A 5,764-nucleotide genomic window follows, 5' to 3' on the forward strand; every position below is an offset into this window, starting at 1 on the left:
ATGAAAAGGCCCCCAGCAATGGGTGCAAATCCATAAAACATATCCTTACAATAAAGTGAACAACCATTGTTCTCAGACTTGTACGAATACCCATCATGTACTAAACATGATCCGGAGATAATGTTTCTACACAATAGTGGAACAAAATAACAGTTACTTAGTTCTAAGATAAATCCTGAAGGGATACGTAGAGGCATAATGTCGACGGCTTGAGCGGCGATCCCAGTGCCGTTCCCGACACGCATTACGACTTCATTCTTTGCCAGCTTGCGCACCTTCTGAAGCCCCTGTATCGAGTTGCAAATGTGAGCAACCGATCCGGTATCAAATACCCAGGACTTACAATTTTCGCTAGCAAGCAAAACGTCAATGACATTAACATGTATAACAATTATACCTTTTCCGGTTTTCCCGGTCTTCTTATCTTCCAGATACTTCTTGCAGTTTCTCTTCCAGTGTCATATGCCCTTGCAGTAGAAGCACCCAGTTTCATTCTTAGCTCCGCCCTTAGAGTTGCTTTGGGAGCCGGTCTTACCGGCGCCCTTGCCCTTCTTTGGCTTTCCTTTCTTTTTGAAACTGGCGGTTTTATTCACAAGCAACACTTGCTTGCAATTTTTCCGCAGTCCTCCTTCTGTATTTTTCAGCATGGCGAGCACCTCTTCCGGTGTCTTCTCCATCCCTGTCATGTTGTAATTCCTGACAAAACCGTCGTAAGACGGGGGGAGTGAAGAAAGCAACATGTCCATCATATGGCCAGGTGGAAGTGGAAATTCCAAGGCTTTAAGCCTTTCAGAATAGCCAATCATTTTAACCACGTGTTCGCCAACTGAACTACCCTCAGCCATCTTGCATTCCATCAAAGCCTTCATGATATCAAATTGTTCAGACTTTGCGGTTTCCTTGTACAGGGCATCCAATTCCTGGATCATATCACGGGGTTTATGGAATTCAAAATGTTTTTGAAGCCCTGGACTCATGCAAGCTAGCATGAGGCACTGCACTAAGTTGTGATCATCATGCTTAGTGGCCCAGAAATTTTGTTCATCTTCCGGGGCCTCTGCCGCTGGTTTAGCTAGAAGAGCAGTTTCAAGCACATACAATTTCTTAGTGCTCCTGAGGACAATCCTCAGGTTACGGACCTAGTCCGCATAGTTGTTTCCAATCATAGCTAACTTCTCTTTCTCTAACATCGGGCCTAAGTTGAACGCGGTGTTGCGAGCCATTTGATCTACAATGGAAAACACAAGTTTCACTTAGACTTTGTTTATAATGAAATTTGCACTGGTGAATAAACATTTTTATTCTAAAGTGTTCTCCCACTCAAATCAATATCTCTCAAAATTGATTTTGAGTGATTCAAGATCCAAATATCAATTCAACGTCATAGAATCATCATCTCATGGCGAGGATTTCAATTGGTAGGCCAACTTGCCGATCACATCTCTATGTGACTCTTGTTCATCTTTTGATGCGTGTGTTCTGATCTCAGGACGATTCTGCCATGAACGTCAAGACAACCAAGTGATCTTGCTGCGAGGTCTGACCTCACCCGCCTTACATTTCTCCAATCGTTTGTACCCATGCATCCATGGCGCACCCCGAAAGGATAGATGTTGTGACGGTGCTGCACTTGGGAGAACACTAACTACTTGACATTTTAAGTGAGAGATCACCCTAATAAAAGCGACTACCGCGCAATCAAGAAGGGTGCATCAAGAGGGATAAACATCTAAGGCAATTCATAATGGCATGATATAGTATAGCCTCTTCTGACGGAGAAGTCAAGTATTTCTTCATCTCCGGCATTCGCGTCGGTGTTCACCTTTGCAAAGATTGCCACCACCTTGTCGATGCACCAGATAATATTGCTATCTCCATAGCGGATAAAATAAATGCATTACTTAAGGTTGACACGCGGGTCATTAAAGTGCAATCATATGGCTCCAGCCATCATGCCGAATCATGACATGCAGGTCATGTTAATTACATCATATAGTCATCTCATACATAATCAAATTGAATATGAGCATTGCTATAGCACATCACATGCACATCCTGCAAAACCAAGTTAGACGCCTCTAATCGGTTTATGCAAAATTTTATTTTACGTGGCTTCTAAGGTTTTGGCTTAAACTGCAGCTACCAACGTTTTATCATCAAGTATGATTATTCAAGTTGCTAGATTAACATCTCGGGGTGTATGAAACACGAGATAATTAAATCTCGAGCCCCATACTAAACTACGGCATACGCATGACCCCCGTGCAGATCATATCTGCAATGCCCTTTCATCTGCGAATTTCATCTTTCTTTTGACTATGGCAGAACCCAAAGAACTAATAGCACTTTCATGATCAATCAGGATCACGGATTGCCAGAACTTTGTCAAATTCCACCATGCTGTCTCGAGATTGAGCAAACGCAAATTCTAGGGAAGCAACAAGAACGTCGGGTAACAGATTTCATCTGTCACTCGCATAAATAATTTTCAGCAATAGATCTCATCTACTCCAAAATTATATTATGCAATACCCATACATCTCCATGTATTCTAGATCGTAACCTGCATTTATGCATAGCACGGCTCTTGATGCCACTGTAGGGGAACGCGACAGAAAACAAAAAAATTCGGTATAGCGAGCACGCCCAGGACCACTGTGGAGACTGCATACAAGGTTTTATCTGTTCCGTACCGACTCAAAGCGCAGCAGAAGAAGAGTCGGTGCAGATCATTGGTGCGGATCCCCGCAGCTAGGATTTACAACCTCCCAACCGCGAGGATGTACTCCCTCGCCGGACAGCCCTTCAGGAGGCGGTCAGACAGTCCCCCGGACGACGTCGCGGATAGCCCTTCAGGAGGACCCTCGAAACTCGAACGGAGACTCGGACAGCCCATCGGGATGACACTCGAACAGCCCCTCGGGCAAAAGACCGAAACTACAACCTCTCTATGGGGTTGCACACATGCGGTGTCAGCTATCCGGCAGGGCTTCGCCGTCCAGAACTAGTTCCTGCCGGAACCCAGACAGCCTTACGGCTCTACGAAACTCTTTTCATGGGAGGGAGAGAAGAAGCCAGATAATGCATGGCATGTGTATGAGAGCAAGGGATGAGGAGAATGGCAGCCCCTTCTCCTCCTTTTATAGGCCAAGGCAAGAGGTGGGGTGGTGGAGGAAATACCAAAACACCCATGCTACATGTCCCACATGAAGGGTGAAATGGTAACTCAAGTGGGGCACCAAGGGGACACCATGGAGGCACCCCCTTGGCCAGCCACAAACTTGCCCCCTCCTATGGAGGGGGGGGGCAACAAGCCACCAACATGTCTCCTAGAAACATGGGTGCTCAATAGACAAAAAGGCACCAAACATATTGACGAGGACATGTATTGGGGGTAGGGTAACAGGCCTGACCTAAAGGCCCTACCCATGGACACCGTATACTTTGTACCGGGCCACTGGGCCAGATCGCCATCCAGATGTACCGCAACTTGAAAGTCACGGACGGCAACAACCACTCGGAGCATGGCACTTCACTCGACGAGCTCATTCCACTCAGCCATGTAACTCACTCAGATATGCAAAGACCAATAGTCAGCATGACGGTTTTGTAGTGGGCAGGCATTATGGCATTGATGCTCCACCGTGTAACATAAGGGGTGAGGGGCTGGCGCACTCTATATAAGCCACCCCCACCACTAGACTAGGGGGTTTTCATTCTTCTCTCTCTTTCTCACCATTAGTCTCAGGACATAGCTCAGACATGGAGATCCACTCTCCCCTCTCTCTCTCAAACACACATTGTAATCTCCGGATACATACTCAGATAAAACAAAGCCTCTCCGGAGCACGAGACGTAGGGTTGTTATCTCCACCGTGAGAGGCCCGAACTCGCTAAAATCACCGTGTCACCTATTTGCATCTCGATAGATCATGCTCCTTTATCCTACCCCTCTCTTATTGTCGGAATCGTTCCCACGACAGTTGGCGCCCACCATGGGGCATGGCGCCTATCGAGCCATGATGCCGATGGTTTTTTCATTCATCTATGTTTAATTTTATGTTCATGCTGATCATATTGTTCGTCTTCACAGTAAGTAATTGAAGCATCTCAAAGGAAGGGGAGAAGATACATCTTCACCTGACGCTACAGGCGTGCATGACCGTTCACAAACGGATCAATCAGGAGATTTCTTTCTATGCTATCCTCTTATGATCTAACAATCGTCGTGGATCTAAACAAGTCCGTTGTTGTCTTCCCTGTACGATCAGGCACCCATCGGAATCAACAATGAAATCTTGCGATGAATAGATCAGACAAGAGACGAGGAGGGGAATATGGCACCGACATGCTGCGCCAAGGGTTGTAGCCCTCGTCCTCACGCACGGCCGCCAGCGCGCCGACCCGATCCTCGTGCTTCCTCCTCTTCATAGAACTCGGTCCGCCCGTCAGCCGGCTGCAACGACCACAGGCGCTCGACCAGCGCGCCGGCCCGCACCGCCCGCTTCATCTTCTCCGTCGACCACAGCTCGCCCGTCAACCGGCTGCAGCGACCGTAGGCGCTCGGCAGTCCCTCTGACGGCGTGGGTGCTCGGCTGTGGTCGAGGCGACGTGGGCGCAGGCCTGGCGCTGCAACGGCCACCTCGTCTCTACGACGGCCTGACACGGCGCGTTGCAGCAACGTCCCTCGTCAACCACCCGGCAGCAACCCCTGCGGCCGATTCACGGACCTGACGCGGCACCAACGCCGTGGCTGTCTACCTCAACAATACGGGAGCCGCCGGGTCGACTCGGCAGTCGGCACCACCTCAAGCTCTGCCCGCACGCAGACTCTCAGGAGAACGCTGTCCCGCACTCGGACTTGTCACGAGCCGCCTCACCTTGCGCTGGTCCGAGTCAAAGCCGCCGCCGCCGCTACCATGGCCGACCAAGGAGCTCTGCGCCCATCAACTCTCCTAATCTAATTCCTTTCCATTTATGTCCTGCATGCAGGAATAAATGACCTTGAGAAACGTTCATTACGTACATGAATGGCTCTAACTCTCACTTAACTAGCGCTCTCTTGCATGCAGATTCTGCGTACAAGTCCAGAACGTGGGCAACTCCTTCATTGTGTTGGTCGGCCAAGCAATCACCCTAATTACTTGTCATTTATTGCTCCACGACCAACAGACCGAGCTCTGCACCAAATCAACCTCCTCGAGGAATAACTGCATGCAGAAAAAAGGAAACGGAAGGACTGGCTCCCACCAGTATGCCACTCCGCTGGCTCCGCTTCGTCAAGGCTTACTGAGACGAACAACGCGGCCCGACCGACTCATCATTTATCCACTCGGCTGATTGCATGGCGACCGGATTGCAGCCCAGCTGAAGTTCACTCGACAGATTTACCTTTTCACTCGGCCGGCTAACGAACAGCCACCGGCGCCATCCGCTTTGTCATCGTGTCCGGCTTCGTCTACAAGGCCATCGTTGAACCTCCACGCACAGCCACCCGACTTGTCGTAGTCCCCAGCCACTCGACAGAGGATTAAGGACCTTATCTTCTCTGATCATTTACAGTTTAGTTCTTAAATTACTGTATAACTGCTTAACAGTCCCTTTTCTGTTTGAACCCAGGTTCACTCGGACAGAACTAAAGCTCACTGGAATGACCATCCACTCGAACGATTCGCACGCATGCTTGGACGAAGTGACTTGGATGGTTAACAAACCACTGCGACAGTCGGACATGAACATTTTAGTCCAGCAATCACTCGGCTGC

At 48.9% G+C, this 5,764-nt stretch overlaps 1 pseudogene; it reads right to left on the reverse strand.

Annotated features, from left to right (window-relative positions):
- Window positions 1-458: 458 nt before the first annotated feature.
- Window positions 459-1,190, reverse strand: LOC147978440 (uncharacterized; annotated as a pseudogene).
- Window positions 1,191-5,764: the final 4,574 nt, after the last annotated feature.

This window comes from Triticum urartu, chromosome 3A (assembly GCF_056163025.1).
Source record: "Triticum urartu cultivar PI428250 chromosome 3A, HENAU_Tu73, whole genome shotgun sequence".
Classification (NCBI taxonomy): domain Eukaryota; kingdom Viridiplantae; phylum Streptophyta; class Magnoliopsida; order Poales; family Poaceae; genus Triticum; species Triticum urartu.